This window comes from Artibeus jamaicensis, unplaced genomic scaffold (genome assembly GCF_021234435.1).
Source record: "Artibeus jamaicensis isolate MK-2021 breed Jamaican fruit bat unplaced genomic scaffold, CSHL_Jam_final contig_511, whole genome shotgun sequence".
Classification (NCBI taxonomy): Eukaryota; Metazoa; Chordata; class Mammalia; order Chiroptera; family Phyllostomidae; genus Artibeus; species Artibeus jamaicensis.
In genome coordinates, this window is record NW_026521866.1 from 2,400,865 (window position 1) to 2,421,079 (window position 20,215).

Consider the following 20,215-nt stretch of genomic DNA (forward strand, 5'->3'; position numbering starts at 1 on the left):
TTCATCAGGAAAATAGAAATTAATACTGCTATAAGGAATCACTATCCACCTATGAGATTAGCTAAGATTTTTAAATGACAGTACTGAGTGTTGAGAATAGGAAGCAAATGAAGTCTTACACATTGTTGGTGGGAACAGTTTGTCAATGTTTTATGAAGCTGAACATGCATTAGGCATATGACTTCCCACTTCTAGTTACTTACCCTAGAGAAATAAACACTTTTTTAAAAGTCAGTATCCAAATTTTTACAGCAGCTTTATTCATAATTGTTAGGAACTGGAAAAGAAAAATGTCTTTTAATGAATGAACAGATAGATACAATGAAATGTAGCTCAACAGACTTCCACCAAGATGGAGGCGTAGGTGGAAGCACTGTGCCTTCTCACACAACCAAGTTTAAAAACAACAAAGTTTTAGCAACAAAAAGGAAGCAAACCACAGAAAATTGAACTATAAGGAAGTCTGACAACAACAAACCCTTCAGCCAAACCGGTAAGAGGGGCAGAGCCAGCAGCAGAGTGGGGTCAGGCAGGAAAGATCCACTGGACCGACCCAGGCGCACAACCCAGGCACGCCTGCAGCCATGGGTGGATCCCAGGTGTGGAATGGTGGGTGGACCCACTGAGGGCTGACCATGGTCACACATTCGTGGGTAGATAAACTGGTGAAGAAGCGAGTGGTGAGACAGACTGTGCAGGCCCCAGTGGCGGGAAGCGTCAGAGGGGACCACTATTGTCCTTCTCTGACCCCGGCCCCACATACATCATCACAAACCAGAGACCTGGGTGGCCTCTCTCTGAACTGCCCCCACCTTCAGCATCACAAACCAGCCGCCTGGGTGGCCCCGCCCTGGTGAACAACTAAGGCTTTGCTCCTCATACCTAACAGGCACAAACAGATGAAAACATGGCTCAAGAAGAACTTAGAGCCCCAGAGCTGATAAATCTAAGCAATGAAGAAATAGCCAAACTTTCAGATGCACAGTTCAAAACACTGGTGATCAGGATGCTCACAGAACTGGTTGATTTTAGTCACAAATTAGAGGAACATATAAAGGCTAAACTAACTGAAATGAATGGAAATGCACAGGAAACCAATAGTAATGGAAAGGAAACTGAGACTCAAATCAAAGGAGTGGACCAGAAAGAGAAAAACATGACCAAACAGAAAAGGATGAAGAAACAAGAATTCAAATAAATGAGGAGAAGCTTAGGAACCTCCAGGACATCTTTAAGCACTCCAACATCCGAATTATAGGGGTACCAGAAGGGGAAGAGAACAGCCACTAGTGGAAAACTTATTTGAACAAATAATAAAGGAGAATATCCCCAATCTGGCAAAGGAAATAGACTTCCAGGAAATCCAAAGGAAGCTCAGAGAGTCCCAAAGAAGTTGGACCCAAGAAGGAACACACCAAGGCACATCATCATTATATTAGCCAAGATTAAAATGAAGGAGAGAATTCTAGAAGCAGCAAGAGATAAGGGGACAGTCACCTACAAAGGAGTTCCCATCAGACTATCAGCAGATTTCTCAAAAGAGACCCTACCAGCAAGAAGAAGCTGGAAATAAGTATTCCAAGTCATGAAATCCAAAGACCTACAACCAAGATTGCTCTATCCAGCAAAACTTTCATTTAGAATGGAAGGGCAGATAAAGTGTTTCTCAGATAAGATCAAATTCAAGGAGTTCATCCTCACCAAGCCCTTATTATATGAAATGTTAAAGGGACTTCTCTAAGAAAAAGAAGATAAAAAAATGAACAGTGAAAGGACAGCAAACTCACAGGTATTAAGAACCACACCTAAAATAAAAGCAAACTAAGAGGACAGCTAGATCAGGAGCAGAACCATAGAAATGAAGATCACATGGAGGGTTAGCAACAGGGGAGTGGGAGAGGAGAGGGGAGGAGAAGGTACAGAAAATAAGTAGCATAGACGGTAGGTAGAAAATAGATGGGGGGCAAGAATAGTATGGGAAATATAGAATCTAAAGAACTTGAGACACATGGTCATAAACTAAAGGGGGGAATGGTGGGGGAGGGGGTGTGCAGGGTGGAGGGGAATGAAGGGGGGAATAGAACAACTGTAATGGCATAATCAATAAAATATATTAAAAAAAGAAATATAACACAGCAATGAGTAAGAACAAACTGTTGATATATAAAAGAATGTGGCTGAATCTCAAAGATACTACACTGAGGGTTTTTGTCAGCCTGTCCTTAAAGGCTCTATACTATATGATTCCACTTATATAACAGTGTAGAAAAGGAAAAACTGTAGGGAAGGAGGTCGGGGACTGCCAGGGGTTTGAGTGCAAAGGGAGAGCATGAAAGAATTTTGGGGACTGATAAAAATATTTTATATCCTGACTGTGATATCAGTTACAAAAACCAATAAATGTGTTGAAACTCAGAGTTGTACCCCAATAAAAGAGTACCTTTTATTTTATGTAGATTTAAAAGTTAACAATGATTTTTAAAACACCAAAAATTATGGAACCCCAAGAGTTGCCTTGAGTAGCTCCACAGGTAAGCAGCAAATTGTTTAGAAGGAAAGACATTATTTATTGTGGATAGATAGAAAAGTTGAAAGAGCAATAAAGAGACTAAACTTTCATTATAGTACATGCTGCAGTCACTCACAGGAATTGAGATAGGAGATGAGGAACAAAGAAAAGACCACAAGTCTTGTTCCGTACACCCCCAAGAAGAAATGGTCAGCAAGAAGTGTTAATAGAGTGAAAAATTGAGAGAGAAGAAATTATAATATAATAAATTCTTTGATTATATGTCATGGTCCTAAGCTTCCTGAATGCAGTCTTGTTACTATCAAATGACTAGAAAGTGGGAAAATTAATTATAAAAGGAGTACAAACTTGCACATTTGATGCTAAAGTTGTTGACTCATTTATTTGTTCAGGTGACCTTATTAGTCAAGTCATTCAATAAATATTTTTAGTACGCATCCAAGGATATATATTTATTGATTTTAGAGAGAGTAGAGTGGGGAGAGAGAGATCAGTGTGAGAGAGAAACATTGAGTGGTTGCCTCCCATATGTACCCCAGCTAGGGATCAAATCCACAAACTAGATATCTTCCCTGACTGGGGATTGAACCAGCAACCTTTTGGTATGCAGGATGATACTTCAACCAACTAAGCAACCCAGCCAGGGCCAAGTCATTCAATAAATATTTATAGAGCACTTACTATTTGCCAGACTGTTATATAGCTGTTATGAATAGAGTAGTGAATACAAACAATACAGTCTCTGGTTTCAGAGACTTACCATCAAATGTATAACAGATGAAAAAAGGTGCTCTGAAGATAAATGCTACAAAGTAATGGGAAGAGAGAAGATACGCAGATAGTAATGGGTGTTATTTAGAGTGATCCTAGAAGGCTTCTCTCATCAAGTAACACATGAGAGAGATCTCAGTGTAGCCAGCAGGAGTGGCAAGGGCCTATCTGGTAGGAGATTTTCAATATGAGGAAACAAAAAACAAAATCTATGAGAAATATGTGGCTTAACAAGCCCTAGGAACAACAAGGAAACTATGGAGACTGGAGTAAGAGAGTAAAGGAGACAGAATACAGGTGTCAAACTCATTTTCACTGGGGGCCACATCAACCTCGAGGTTGCCTTCAAGTGGCCAAAATAATTGTAGGACTGTATAAATGTAACTACTCCTTAATTTTTAAGGAGTTGAAATTACATTTGGCTCTTGAAGGCAATGGCTCTTTGGACACCATCTAGTGTCAAACTCAAGCCTGACACTATCCACCTGGAGATAGCAACAGATCCCACAAGTTAAGGGGTCAGCTCTGCAAGACTGTTCCCACTTTAGATACCACACAAGTCCATATCGTCACCTGTACTTCTGACCAACTGACTATAAATAAGAGGTTCTCATAACCTCAACATTGGATTCATTTGTGAGGGAGGCTAACAGAACTCAGGAATACAGCTTGCTTGATAAAATACTGGTTTATTTTTAAAGGGAATAGCCAGATAGAATGGATGCAAGATATGGGAAAGAAAGATATTGGGAAGTGAAAGGGGCTTCCATGCCCTCTCTGAGAGTGACCTACTCTCTCCAAATCTCCGTGTATTACAGAGATTTGTGCACAATGCTTCTGTGCACAAGCAGCATTGACTAAATCATTAACTACTGAGGACTGTTTCAAACACTAGCCCCCTTCTCTTTCTGGGAGGTTAGGGGAGTGGGATTGAGAAGAAAACGCATTGTTTGGTTCTTCTGATAAAAAGCCACCATCCTTAGATGCTTTCCCAAATCACCTCATTGACATAGTAAAAGACACCTTTATTGCTCTTATTACTTAGACAATTCCAAGAAGCTCTGTGTCAAAAAAGGGACAAAAAATTAAATTCATATTTTTATTATAAATAACAATAATGCAGGTTACATTTGGATGTATTTCAAAGTTAGATGCAAGAAATTGCTGTGAAATTAAATATGGTGTGTGTGTATGTGTTAATAGTTGGGTAGTGAGTGAACTTCAAGTTTTGAAACTTGATCAACTGGGTGACCATGGGAACCATTTAATGAAGTGGAAAATAATTTGAAAGGGACAAGTTTGAAAGGGACCAAGAGTTCAGTTTTAACCTTCTAAATATGAGATGATGATTAAACATCCATGTGAAAATGACAAGTAAACAACTGAATTTGGGTCTAGAATTCAGAGTTGAAATAAGGGTTGAAGACACAAATTAGTAATTAGATCATTTCAAATGGGAAACTTGATAATAATAAGCAACGTGTTAGAAAATTAATTTGTTATTTCATGAATATAGGTTGGAGAGCAAGAGCCTGTAGGTTGTGAGACCTATAAGGAAACAACAGCAGTGAGCCTGGCCTTGAAAGGGGATGAAGCTTGGAGTGATTTTAACATCAACTAGCAAAGAAAAAACAAGGCAAAAGGAAGAAAGAATATAGAGAGTGAGTCAAGAATAACTCTAACACTGTGAGCCTGAATTACTAAAAAATGTATGTTAAATCTGACAATAATGGGAGAATAAAGAGTAATTTGTGCCAGAAAAAAAGGGCAGATTAATTTTTGGATGAATTGAGGTAACAGAAAAAGAAGAAGGATGTTTAGATAGCCAGTTAGAGATGTGGACTTAATCCTAAGCGGAAGGTGTGAGGATATTAGAAATTGAGACTTTGGACCAAAAATAATCATAATTGATAATAATAATGATAACAACATTAAGAGCTAAGATTTATTGAAATTTTACCACATGCCAAATGTTGCTTTATTGTTTTAGGCATTCTACATGTATTATCTAATTTAGGTATCATAACAGCTTCACAGTTTAAGGACTTATCCTCGTTTCAAAGGTGAGGAAGCTGAGGTGCCTGGAGGTTAAATACCTAGTAGCCAAGGTGCCAGTATTCCAGCTGTGTCAGTTTGACTCTGGAGTCCCTCTTCTAACTTAGTGACATGCTCTAGGCTGAGCTATTTGAATATAAAGTTCATATTAAATAATAATACACATATACAAAGAAAATATGGTAGCATTTTACTTAATCTCAGCCATTTTATTTAATCTCTTTAAATTTACTTTTAAAAAGCTTTTCTAATAACCTATAAACTTTAAATATTTTTACTTTTTTTAAAGCTGCTCAAGGTGGGTTCTGAAAATAGGACCATTGAATCTGAAATAGATTTAGAGTCTGCTAACAACTGGCAATGCAATGTATCAGAGCCCTGAGATAAAATTTCTCTGATGAAGAACAAGCCCAATAAAAAATTATCATTATGTATACATTTAAGTTCATCCTCATATATTAGAAAATATCTTGCCACACCTACTGGATCTAAGTAAGAACCAAATACTATTTACTATCTCAAAAGAAAACCCTTTTAACAAGACTGAGAGCTGAACTGGAAAGAATCAATAAATTTTAAAAGAAAGGAAATCACCACGAAGAGGCAAGAGTTCAGAATAGATTAGAAAGGAAAATAGCAATATTCTTATACCAGGAAGAACAGGAATTTAGCTTCCTTTATCTGATGAAAAACAGAAACTCCTGAGAAATAAGGAGTGCCATAAATCCCCTCTCTGGGAGAAGTATGATCATTAAGAAGATGGAAAGTTGGCACCCGGATGGACCTGCACAAACAAACCTATGATTGCCCTTATTTCCATTAGTTTCCTGCATATATTTACTTTCCCACAGTTTGCTGCCTTTGGAAGCCCCAAAACCTTTTTCCTTTATCATGTCACATCTCCATAATTTATCTCACTTTGTTGAAATGATATCCACTTCTTCGGGTCTTTATCCTTCCCTATAAATATTTCCTCCTCACATAAAATTAACATAAAAGGAAATGTGTATGCTTTTCTCCTATTAATCTGACTTTTTGTCAATCTAATTTGTAGAGACCCTAGCTATGAACTTAAAAAGGTAGAGGAGGAGTCCTTGTCCTCCCTTACAGATGCTAATTGGATTCAATTTAATTCATAGTTCTAGATAATTTATGAAGTTAAGGCTAGGAAGGGTGCAAACACAAAAGCTTTGGGAGTAGAGTTTACTACAATGATGTCAATAGTAAGGTCAATTCAGTGTGTCAGAACAATGCAGGGCATTAATTTCTCACATGGGTAACTATTGTAGACCACTCTGCCTGATTTTAGAAATTGTATCTCTACCCCTGGTGGCTAAGGGGGAGAGACGACCTTTGGAATGCCAGCCAAAGGAGACAAAGCCTGTCTCTGGTAGCAAACGCTGCCTCAGTTCCTCTTCCTGCCCCCAAAGCTTGGTTGGAAGTCAATGATGGGTAAGACCTCTCACAACGGGGGGCACCTCAACCTAAGCCAGACTGGATCACTTGGGAGGCCTTCATGGAAGGACTCGGAGGGCTGCAACAAAGATCAATGGACTCTAACCCCCTGGCTTTGACATAGCCCAAGTCCTCATGTTCTCTGGGAGAAGTGCTTCCTGGCTCTAATCCTCTTAAGCCTGAATATCTGTTGGGGAGGGGTGCAGCTCCTTGCCTTGTTAGAGTGTGTCCTGGAGAAAAATCTGGCATCACAAAGGCTTGCTGATTAACCTGTGAAATCTGCTAAGAGTGCTTTCATTCACATGAGAAGGGTCTGAGAGGAAATGAGCACCTCTCCCAAAGTTTCTGCAACTCTCTTCCTGACAGACACTGACTCAGACTCTGAAGCTCTCAGATCTCTTTGTAATGTTATCTACTATTTGATCCTTGCTGCCCTGTATGCCTGTGTATTACAACCCAATAAAAGGTTATGGATGAGGGCACTCGGGCCTTTTTCTCCTTGGAGGAACTGGCCGCTGCTGGCCTTTGTCTCCCCTGTGAAACTGGCCACAGCCCACTCCTCTTCCCCAAACAGATCCAGCATGTCTCAGCCATATTTACTCATTCACGTGTGTCCATGGCACTGGGGAGACTCGCAGAGAAGTCACCCCCACAGGTAACTTCACACAGAGAAAACCAGTCCTATAAGAGCGACACAGCCAATGTCGGCTACTAGGGTAGACGCACAGGTGAGCTGTGCGAGTTTTGGTGATAGTAGCAGAAATCCCTCTCCACTCCTGGAAAATCAACTCCAACTAATGTAAGTTGATTAATACATTATGTGTGGGACAGATCAACCATTCAAACACAAAGTACCCTAAGAAGAGTATTAGTTTAAGAGCAATATTTGTAGAGTTGGCCAATAAACCAAAGAGAGAACATATTTATTTGTAACATTGAGTGAAGGAAACTCTTTCTGAGCAAAAAGTAGTCAACACTGAAGAAGTAAGAATTTTGGAAGCCAGTGCAAAGATTTGCTAAACATCCCAGCAGAACAGTTGATATTCCTCACTTTAGCATATCTCTTCTGCCACCAAAAAGATATCAAGTCAAATTAGCATTTGACAGTGCTTCTTCCTTTTTATCAAAACTAAGGAACTGGTGTAGATGATTATTGCAAATTTTTATATCAAAGTAACTAAAATGTGCTTGAGCAAAGAATATTAAAAATATTCTTTGTGTTCTTGAAACAACTGAATTAAAAATACTTCTGCAATTAGGAAGGGCTTATTTTTTATGGGAGGGACACACTAAACAATAGAACAAGAAAAAATCTAAATATTTATTAAGAATATAGAATGTTAATCTTAATTAACCAACAAATCACATCTTTTCTTCCCAAAGCACCCTCAAGAAAAAGATGTAAAACACACAAATATTTTCCCATTATTTTGTGATAATTCCTTCAAAAGTGTAAAATATTTAGTAGAATATAGCTGCAGAACTAGAAATTAATAGCTATACACTTAAGGACTACTTAATGCTTGCCCTAAATTTTTGTATAAAAACAGTCTGAAAATAGGCCTCTACTCTATTCCTAGATAACAAATGGAAAAAATAGTAGCTTGAAAAAATATCTCTGCCAGTAATCTAAAAAAATAATGGCAGAAAAGAACTGTGAGAGAGTATTTCTAATCATCTTTCTGAAGAATAACCTTTACTTGCTTGGCTCAACATTCTTGTTGCCATTTGCCTAAGTATGTTTAATAGATATCTCTTAGATGTGGAATTGAAAATAAAATTACTGCAGAAAAGGTGAAGAAAAGGTCTGCCTATGTTCAAATAAAGTTCTTCCTACTGATTGAAAATGAAAACATTTTTTCTATTTCTGATAAAAATTAAAATAAGAACCTTTAGCTTAATTTTGAGAGTCAAACCTCTACTGGTTTTACTATGGCAGTTATAACTGGAGATTCCAGGCTCCTTGAGGTAATAATTAGTGTCACTTTCCAGGTAGGTTCTGGCCTTCATAAGTAAGTACTACTCCATTCCCATTCTAGAAGTTTGGTTCTGGCAAGCTCAGCCTGTATTCCACCACTGATTAATCTTGCAAAGTTCATGGAAATAGCATCTACAAAGTGTCTCATCTCTAAGGCTGGGCTGCAGACAGTTTTTATATTTGCTATTAATTATCTCCAGCTGTTGGAAAACAAAGAAAAAAAGACTTCAATTTAAAGCAGCAAATAAATATTCTTCATGCTGGCAGGGTGCAAAGTTCATTTCATTTGCATGAATGCCAAAGAATTGGAAGGGGCATTAAACAACTTTAAAACCAACACTCAGCTTCATGGGAGAAAAACGAGGCTCAGATAATGTGAATTTATGCCCATGGTCAAACATTTAATAGTGGTTGAAGATACTCTGAGTCTAAAGGTTTGGTATGTATGTGTTTTAAACATATTTCTAGTTCCTTAAGGGGGAGTTATAGATAACTTTGACCTACCCTCAATTGTACACTGCAAAGAAGTATGTATGTGTGTACACACATACATACATGTCCGTGTGGTAGGTGAGCATGGGGAAGAGTGATAGAAGAAAGAATAAAGGGGCAACATAAAAATCTATGAACCCTATAGAGTATTTTAGCCAAAAGTACCTGTTCTATGGGTACTTCTGGGAAGTTGCACTTCCCAGTGCAACTAAAGAAGAAAACAAAATGGCTATTTTGATTTTGCGTTTTCCCCTGCTCTTACTACAACCTTTAATGGGAATGATGTAGCATAATGAATTGGACATAGGGTGAGCAGTTGAAGAGGAAAATAAGAGAGAAAGATTGGAATATATAAATTGCAGCTTCTCAGTTATTGAGTATTGGCTGCAAAACTATATTTTGAGAGTACCGAAATGCCATCAAAGCTTTAGTTAATAGAGTCGAGAATTAATGTAGGCATTTGGCTCAATCATGTTCATAACCTTCTCTTAAAAACCCCTTTTCCAGTACTGAGACACACCTATTTTTAGGAATCACAAATACTTGGATACATGCTCCAAAAACCATCAGATCATTGTGACTCACTTAGTATACAATAAGAAGCATTGTGTCTTCCATTTATAGCCCCATCTCTTTCTTCTAACAACCTGGCAGCAGCACAGTTGAGACATGAGATTACTTGAAGGGATCAAAGGCAAGTCCACATTCCATTCTTCAGCAGAGAACCACTATGAAATTATGGTAAATTATGTCAGCACCTCTCCATGTTTTTCCAAGTTCTCATCTGTAAAACATTAGCAATAATCTATGAAATGCAAATCCTACATTTTCTTGTGTTCCTGCAACATAGTGAGAAGGATTTGTCAGATCATGGCTACCAAAATGCCAATAGTTATTGTGACGCCTGCCATCTGGTTGAATACTGCCATGCTAGCCAGTGGTGATAAGGCCCTTGGCTCTTTGGTAGATCCCCACCCCCAATCCTCTGCTATTGTTGCTGCTATTGTTTGCAAAATGAACAAATATGCTCATTTTGCAAACTACTTACTTATCAGATCCAGGAAACCCTTTAGCCAAGAATCATAAATTTTAGGTATTTCACATGGGCTCTTTTTGTTGAGATACAAAAGTATTCACTGCCCTCATACACGTGGCTTTATTCCTTTCTCATCATTCTCTCTATAGTAGGCCTTTACTGGCTCCTAGCAATTTCAAATTATGAACTTTCTTGCATATGAAAATATTTATGAATCTCTCATGTTTTTTTCAGTTCCAACATTTAATACAAATGGCAGATAGAACAGAAAAAAAATATAAACTGTGACAATCACAGGGTGATGTGTTGAATTGCTGGTCTCCTGATGGATGTACATACCAATTCATGGCTGCCCTGGACTCAATCAGGCTAAAAATAGCTGTGAAATCAAGATCATATTCTTTCATTTGTTAAGGTATATCCAGCATTTAGGACTCTGAATTTCCAGTAACACAAACTCACCTCAAATTCTATGAAGCAAACTAGCATTCTTATGATGAAAATACTCAGATGTCAGAGACCAAGGGCAGGATTATGGTCAAGCTTCAGGCTCAACCATGGCCCAACCATGGAACCAGTCACAGTTAACATCAGGATTTTTCTCTTCTCTCTTTGTTCTGGTGCATCCAGATTATTCATTCTCTCCATAACACTTTCTCTGCTTCTCTGTTTCTTTGCTTGGCTTGGACTCCAACTGTTCCTGACCTTCACATCATAGGATAAAGGCACTCAGAAGGGACTGACTCATTCTTGTTTTTCTCCTTCCAAAGTCTTGAAGTTGAGATTTTTATAAACCTGCATTAAATCTCATGGCTACTTTTGGGCAAGCAAATAATGGCCTGGAAATGGGGTTTCCTCACTGATATGGTAGCTCCCACAATAGTCTTATGAACAGAGGTTAGGAAGGGCAATTTTTAGAAAGAATGTTGGATAAAAATTTCTGTTGGTGTCCATTATGGCAGCTCCTGAAGGATCTGATAACAAACAGTGTCTACCTCTGTATGTCCCATATATAATTAAGGTATACTGTTAGTTGTATTTTATCTTCTACTCTAGACCTAACTTTAGACCTTCATTTGCCCCTAACATACACAACACACACACACACCAATTAAAAATCCATTTCCATTGCAGACTACAGAGCATGACTTGAGAAATTACTGACCTGAATCACTGAAGAATTAATAAATGTTATAAAATTTAAAAATACCCTTAAAATTCTAGGGATGGCCAGATGGCTCAGTTGGCTGGAGCATTGTCCCATACACAAAAAGGTGGTGTGTTCAATTCCAGGACAGAACACATACCTGGGTTGTAGGTTCAATCCCCAGTTGTGGCATGTACAGAAGACAATCAATTGATGTTTCTCCCTCTCTCTTTCAATTTCTCTCTCTGTCTCTCTCTCTCCCTGCCCCCATCTTTCCCTCTCTCAAATCAATCAACATGACCTTTGATGAAGATTAAAAACAATTCTAAAACAAAATTCTAAGCAAATGAAGTTTATTGAGAAATATTAACCCTTGATCTTTAGACCAGTTGAATATGTTGTCTAAAACTTCATTAAATCCTTAACTTACCCAAAAAGCTGACTTCATAATTTTTTTACAAAACATGCCTAAAAACCAATAGATATAACAATGTGTGTGATTTCTGGAATAGTTGTTTTTTTCTCTCTCATGTTTCTCAGTTGTTGAAACAATTTCCACCAAATCTTCTCTGTGCACAGTTTATCCATCCAAAGTTAGAGGCAAGTGAGACTTAATTTCTGTCACTATGGGTGAATAATGCTCTGTGTTAAGAGTAGAATTCACTAAGTGATATATTCCATTATTCTCTAATAGATCATTTGTTAGTAGAGGAATACATTTTTATTATAAGGCTCTTCTAATAAGATAATAGGTCACAAATTAAGCACAGAGGATACATAAGGGTTGAAGAAAGCTGTGTTGGAAACAGGAACAAAAACAAATTTCAGCCAAAAGAAGGAGAAATACAGATATAACACAACATACAGTTGTTTTTTCTGCTGTTCCAACTTTGGCTAAGGCCCCAAAGTCTGAGGTCATACATTAATTGCCAAGTCTGCACAGTATAAAAGAGGCCACTAAACTACCTACAAGTCTCTTGCTGAGAGATGTACAGTGAGTTTTTCCAGCACCTCCAAACTGTGTAAGAGACAATAAACCTTTCCCCCTGGAAACTGAAGGGGACAGAAATTGTGGTTTCTTTTGCATATCAGTGTAACTTGGCCCTGTGTATTTTGCACCCCATGAACACAGAGTTATGCTCCAAGTAAAGGTAGCTTTCAGATAACTACATCTTGGTACCTGCTCCCTGGTATTTGAAGGATACATATCAGCTCATAACAGTGAACTGTAAAGGTGGGCTATTGGCTAGATGACTTGAATGGCAGAGAGAGGAGAAAGGAAATTCTGTGACAACAGAGGGAATCAGGAAAGGTAGTGCAAGTTCTGTGGGCCAGATGAAAATTTCATGGTGGAGATCCAGGCTAAGTCATCTTGAGAGATACTCTGCCCGAGAGGAACCTTGTAGGGTAAGTAACATCCAAGAAGGAATGAATCACAAGAAACAAGAGTCTGACAAGGAAATAATAAACAGACAATTGAAAAAAGAATGACATACCCAGGACAAGAGAATCTTATTAATAGGGTTGGTCTTCAAAAAATGCAGAAGATCCCCTAGGAAAAAAATCAACTCTTAGAGTCTATGTGACCCAGACTGCAAATTTACCAGATAAGGAACACAATGCCTGTTCTTTACCTCTCTTTCCAGTTTTCAACTAGAATTTCTATGATTACCAAAATACCAACTGAGTGTGAAAGGAAGTGGGCCAGAAAGAGAAAATAAATCAACCATGATTCCTTCCTCCTGCAGGCTTCCTGGGCTAAGTTGGACTCCATCTGTGAAAGAAATCCAGATCTTAGTGTTGACATTACATTGAACTGGAGTTTAGTACTTGGAAAACAGAAACTATTCTGTTCTTTACCTAATAGTCATTGGGAAGTAATAAAAATCGCCTAAAATTGCATTCACCAAATGGGTGTGAAGAGACAGTTTCTGCTTGCCCTTCCCAAGTTCCATTCAGATATGGTTACACCGGAGATGACATCTTATTGATTGCTTGCCAACACTTTGAAGACTCCTCTGCAGCTCTTTAAGGGTGCTCCAGGAGGTGAAGTACTGCACTCTTAGAGTTCCTCCCATATGTGGAGGGAGGGATGAAGGTGTCTCCTTAACACTCTTTGAATAATAATAATAATAATAATAATAATAATAATAATAATCTAGAAACATTTTCAGAATATCTCCCTTAGAAAATTCTCAAGCTGTCTCCTATCTCTTTATCTGGCTTCCAGTGCCACACTGTATTTGACCTTTAGAGATCAATTTGATTAAAAAAAAAAAAGAAATATACATCTCACCAAAGTCTTATTTTGGAGTTCACAGATGTTCTGTTTTGACTAGCTCAAAGTTAAAGAAGGAATACAACACCTCCTATTCACGACTCTATTGCCTAATTAATGTCACCTGAATTTCTATTGTCTTTGGGGGCAGTAACACTGCATTGCTGATGTGTAGTTAAAATCTCTAATCCTTTTTACACATGATTCTATTGATGGGGTATGATCACTCTGTACTTAAACATTATTATTATTTTGAAGGCACAAATGCTTATCTTTGTATATGATTCTGTTAAATATCATTTTCTTTTTTCAACACGGTAACAATTTTTACCTCTATATGATATAATTTCTCTTTAGTTACACCGATGCCACAGAAGAGAAACATTTAACCCCTTCGAGCTTCTCATCTCAGTCTCTGTTTTAGTTACCCCTAAGAGGAAGAAGGGACTGTTAAGTTAATGAATGAGCACATCAGCTTAAGGAGCTGACCACGTGGCTCCAAAATCCTGGCTCCACAACGCATTATCTCTGTGACCATGGACAAGGTACATAACCTTTCTGGGTTTGCTTCCTCATTTGAAGAACACTACTAATGGTGCATCCCCACAGCGTGCCTGGGAAGGCTTAGAGGTGATGCAGGCAGAGCGTGAAGCATGCCATCTGCTTTTGACAGGTTCTCAGTAAACTTTAGCTATTGCTAATGTGGATTCTTACCATAGAACTCTTTCTCAACCTAAGGGGCCAAATGACAATTTTTATAAGTTTAGTCACATTGGGAAAAATCTGCCCATTTAAATGTGAACTCACAAATTCAGATAATGAGGTTCTTGGATTTTGTGATGATTTCCTGTTCTCAGTAGGCAGCATAGTGACTTAGAGATGAGGGTGGTGGAGTGGACTCCAATTTCCACCCTTCTCTAAATATTTTACGGCTCCTAATGGCTGGCTCACTGAGACCTAAAAGTGAAGTGGCAAAAGAGAGTACTTCCTGCCCTGGCTGGTGTGACTCAGTGGATTGAGTTCCTGCCTGTGAACTAGAGGGTCACTGGTTTGATCCCAGACTGGGCACATGCCTGGGTTGCAGCCAGGTCTCTAGGTGGGGGTGTGCAAGAGGCAACCACACATCAATATTTCTCTCTCTCTTTATCCCTCCATTCCCTCTAAATAAATAAAATATTTTTAAAATGAAAGAGAGAAAGTTCTTTGTGATTCCCAAATTGTCATTCATGAAAATTTTGCTTTCTTGTCTTCCTGCCTGATGCTCTATTGAGAAGCAGCCAGTGTTAGGTGTAAAGTGCCTTTAGATGTTTGGCAACTGTCACTAAATTATGATAATCTACAAACCTCTACTTATTTTGTTTTTCTTAAATAAAAAAGTAGAAGAGAAAACAATATCCCAAGTTTTCAGTCTGCACTAAGGGGTCTTCAGATGACAGATAATATAAGATGTACTAATTTCAGTTTTCATATTATATCAATATACATTTCAGTCAGTAATGTTAACTACATTATACATGATGCACATAAATGCTATTTTTATGCTTCTATATGCACATATAATACTAAATATAAATACATTTTATGTACGCTGTTGGTATTTCAATAGGAATTGCATTGAATCTATAGATTGCTTTGGGTAATATGGACATTTTAATGATTTTAATTCTTCCAATCCATGAACATGGTATATGCTTCCATTTATCTGTATCTTTCTTAATTTCTTTCTTCAGTGTCATATAGTTTTCTGAGTACAGGTCTTTTACCTGCTTAGTTAAATTTATTCCTAGGTACTTCATTTTTCTTGTTGCTATAGCAAATGGGATTTTTTTCCCTAGATTCTCTTTCTGATATATCATTGTTGGTATAAAAAATGCCATCAATTTCTGAATATTGACTTTATATCCTGTTATTTTGCCAAATTCACTTATTAGGTCTAGCAGTTTTTTGGTGGAGGCTATAGCATTTTCTATCTATACTATCATGTCATCTGCAAAAAAAATGGCAGTTTTATTTCTTCCTTTCCAATGTGTATACCTTTTATTTCTTTTACTTGTCTGATTCCTGTGGCTAGAGCTTCCAATGCTATGTTGAATAAGAGCAGTAAAAGCAGACACTTTTGTATTGTTCCAAATCCTAAGGGGAAAGCTTTTATTTTTTGCCCATTGAGTATGATGTTGGCTGTAAGTTTCTCATATATGTCCTTTATTATGTTGAGGTATGCTCCCTGTATTCCCATTTTGTTGATTGACTTTTATCATAAATGGGTGCTGGATTTATCAAACTAGACCACAAACTTACACCATGCACCAGAAAAAAAACTCACAATGGATAAAAGACTTAAATATAAGTGTGACACCATAAAAGCCCTAGAGGAAAATTTCTAGGAAATTTTTTCTAGGAAAAATTTCTAGGAAGAGAAAAACAGACAGGAAAATTTCAGATATCCCACATAGCAATATATTTGCTGATACATCTCCTAGGGCAAAAAAAATTAAGAAAAAATAGACAAATGGGACTACATCAAATTAAAAAGCCTCTGAATGGCTAAAGAAACTATCAAAATGAAAAGGGACACAGTCTTCTGGGAGAACATATTTGCCAATGATACAATGGTTTGATCTCCAAAGCATATAAAGAACTCATATGACTCAACACCAAGAAGACAAACAATACAATTTAAAAATGGACAAAGTCCCTGGCTGGTGTAGCTCAGTGGACTGAGCATGGACCTGTGAACCAAATGGTCTCTGGTTCAATTCCTAGTCAAGGCAAATGCCTGGGTTTCAGACCAGGTCCCCAATAGGGGAAAACAACCACACATTGATATTTCTCTCCCTCTCTTTCTTTTTCCTGTCCCTTTGCTCTAAAAATAAATAAATAAAATATTTTAAAAAACACATTTCTTTAAAAAATGAGCAAGGACCTGAATAGACACTTCTCCAAGATGGCCCATAGACATATGAAAAGGTGCTCAACATCACTAGCCATCAGACAGATGCAAATTAAAACCACATCGAGATACCGCCTCACACTGGTCAGAGTGAGCAACATAAACACATCAACAAACAAGTGCTGGCAAGGTTGTAAGGTAAAGGAAACTCTAATACATTGTTGGCGGAAATGCAGATAGGTGCAGCCACTGTGCAAAAAGTATGGCATTTCCTCAAAAAACTAAAAGTGGAACTGCCTTTTGACCCAGAGATTTCATGCTGGGAATATACCCTAAGCATCCTGAGTCACCAATTCAAAAGAAGTTATGCACCCCTATGCTCACAGCAGCACTACATACAGTAGCCAAGTGCTGGAAACAGCCTAAGTGCCCATCAGTAAAAGAGTTTATCAAAAACCGGTTGCACATTTATACAATGGAATACTACCAGCAAAAAGAAAGAACTCCTACCTTTGGCAATAGCATGGGTGGAATGGGAGAATATTATACTAAATGAGATAAGGCAGTTGGTGAAAGACAAATACTACCATGTGATCTTACCCATAAGTAGAATCTAGTGAACAAAAAAATAAACAAATAAAATAGAGCCACGGGCATGGAAAAATGGAAAAGACTGACAGTGACCAAAGTGGATAAAGATAATAGTGGAAATAAGGGGGAAGGACTAGTCAAAGAATATGTATGTATGTATGACCCACAGACATGGACAACAGTGTGGGAATTGATTGTGGGAGCAGGAGGTTCTATGGGCAAAGGAGGCCAAAGCAAGAAAAATCAGGACAACTCTCATAAAATAACCATATAAAAGAAAAGAAGAAATAAAGAAACTAATCCCATTTACAATTGTATAATAAAGAAAAAAATGCTTGTGAATTAATGTAAATATACACATACATACACACGTCATATTTAGCCAGATTTAGTAATTTCAAAACTATCAATCACCTAAAATCCCTAGAATTTCTGAGAATGATAAAACAATTACCCCAAATATCTATACACTTATATTAAGCCATTGAATAAGTTTTCTTTTTATCCATTTAGTTCATTTAAATTAATGCAAATTCAAGACCTATGGCAAGTGTTTATCTATTTTTTATAGTAACATACTTGTGATGGTGACTAAGAATATACAGTATCTTTCACCAAACCTAAAACACTTCATTGTTTCCACAAAAATAAAATGTGAATAAAGATGTGTCTTTGAATTAATATCTTTTCCTTGTATAAGAAAGAAAATCAAATATTTTTTCATGAATAGGATCTATATCTTGATATTATCATTTAATTTTTAAAAAACTGAGAAAAGTCAATTATTTTATTTAAAAGTAATGCTATAGTCAGAACTCAAAAAATTACTTCAAGTGACCTACATAAATGTAGTGGTTAAAAAGGAGTAATAAAGTAATTGACAACAAAGTATACAAATGAGATGCTGGTAAGTCAGTAATTATTTATTCATCCATCTATCCAATTATCTTTCAGAAGCAAAGATAAGGGTCTTCTTAGAAGAGATTTTCTTCATTATGAGGAAAACTTTCCCTTATAGAGATAGATTAGATAGGTTAGATAAATAGATAGATAGATAGATACCAGAAAGCTTCTTCAGCTCTGAAGGAAAGTTATGTCAGATTAAATATTTAAATTTGTGCTGTATCATCCATCATCTCTCAGGTGGAATAAAGCTGCATGTCTTCACCTGACATGCAGCCTCCTGGAGAGAGGCTCAACTGGTCTGCACAAGAAGAGGTTGAGACTCCCAAGTAGCTTCTTACAAACCTTTGAAATTAAGGTTACCAGTCAGTATGGATTGTGGAAAATGGCATCACATTTGTACCACACACAATTTATTGTTCTGAGTTTAACACCAAAAAAATTCCCATGTCGGTTTCTCAATTGAGAAGTGATAATATATTGTACTTGTCCTAAATATTATTGAGTCAACTTTAAGCTATTTATCTGAAAAAAAAAACAATCCAGGAAGAAAAGTACAATTAGTGAGAGGAAAATGGTGATGGAGTAGGAGGGAACAGATTCCACTTCCCCCTACACACAGGAGAAAAACCTGGCTGATCTACAGAGGAACAGAGCAAACAGCCAAGAGTACCCCAGCATATATGAAAATAAGAGACCAGAAAGTGTAGCAGACACTGAAAAAAGAAAGAAGGTAAAGAGACTACTACAGGACAATAAGGTTCCAGGAACCAGCATGGAGATGGGGCTGTAACCCCAAGCCTGGCGCCCAGTGCTCGGCACCCAGTGCTGAGACTACCGGAGACTCTTTGGGAGCTATGGGCCTGCCACACAGTCCTTGGGAGAGAACCCAGTCAACTGCTCCCTCCCTCCCTGGCCCAGGAGGGTTTGAGCAGCATGGGGAGAGACCTGAAGCTGCAGAGAGAGAAATAAAGAGGTAAACACACTGGGACCCTGATCACCCTGTAGTCTGTAGTTGCTAGCTTGGGAGAGTTGAGAGTACCCCAGTGACCTGCATTGACTCTGATAGTAACTGGTCTGGCTAGAGAATTGGGCTATACTGAGCAGCAGGCTTGAGTAGGAGGAATTCCTCAGAAAGTAAAACTGCTTCAGAGATTCTCCTATGAGAGCCACTCTGCTTACTCCTCCCACCCCCCAAAGTTGGGCAGCAATCCCGAGGTTGCATGGAAGTCCCCACATTTCCCCACAGCACTAGAAAGAGTTCCTGCCCAGACCCATAAGACCCAGGCAGCCTGGCCAGCAGGCGCGCCCACCCACACACCAGCCCACAGTGATGACGCCCTGGGGAAAGAGCACCCTAAAGAAGACCTGGATCACCCACATCAGGAGCTCAGGAGAGGCACCAGACTAGCTGTTGGGAGAGTGCTCACAAGACTGGCTGAGTACACATCAGGCTGGGAGAAAGGCCACAAAATTTACCCCTCAGCCTGCTTGGCCTGCAAGACCAGAAAAACTGGTCTGGACAGTTTGAAACCAACAAGAAGTGGGTTTTTTTTTAATCTTTCCTTTTCTTAATTTGTATTATTGTTTTATCTTTCAACACCTTTTTCCTCTCTTTCCTTCCTTCTTGTTTTATTCCTCCTTCCTTGCCAATGTTATCTCTTCTTCCTCCCTTCTCCTGCCTTTTAAAAAAAATAACCACAAGTGAGATAAAAAACTTGGAACGCAGAAACAAACAGAGTTGGACTCAAAGATAGGGCATCCAAACAGTTGAGACAGTGAGACAAATTTTACTTTGCTATTGCAGAGAAACTACAAACTACTGCATATTTGTATTATTATTTTTTATTATTCTTACATCTCTTATTTTAATAGTATTTTTGTATTCCTCTTCTTTCTGTGTAGTCTCCTTTGCTTGGCTGGTTATATTGTATCATTTGACAGTTTTCCTCGGCTCTCTTTTCCACGGTGTATTGCTAATTTAGTATCCTTCACGTCACTTGTGTTCTTTTACCACACTATTCAAAGTTCTATACCCCCTATTCATGTTATCCAGATCACATAGATTCTGTCATATAATTGTTGCTCT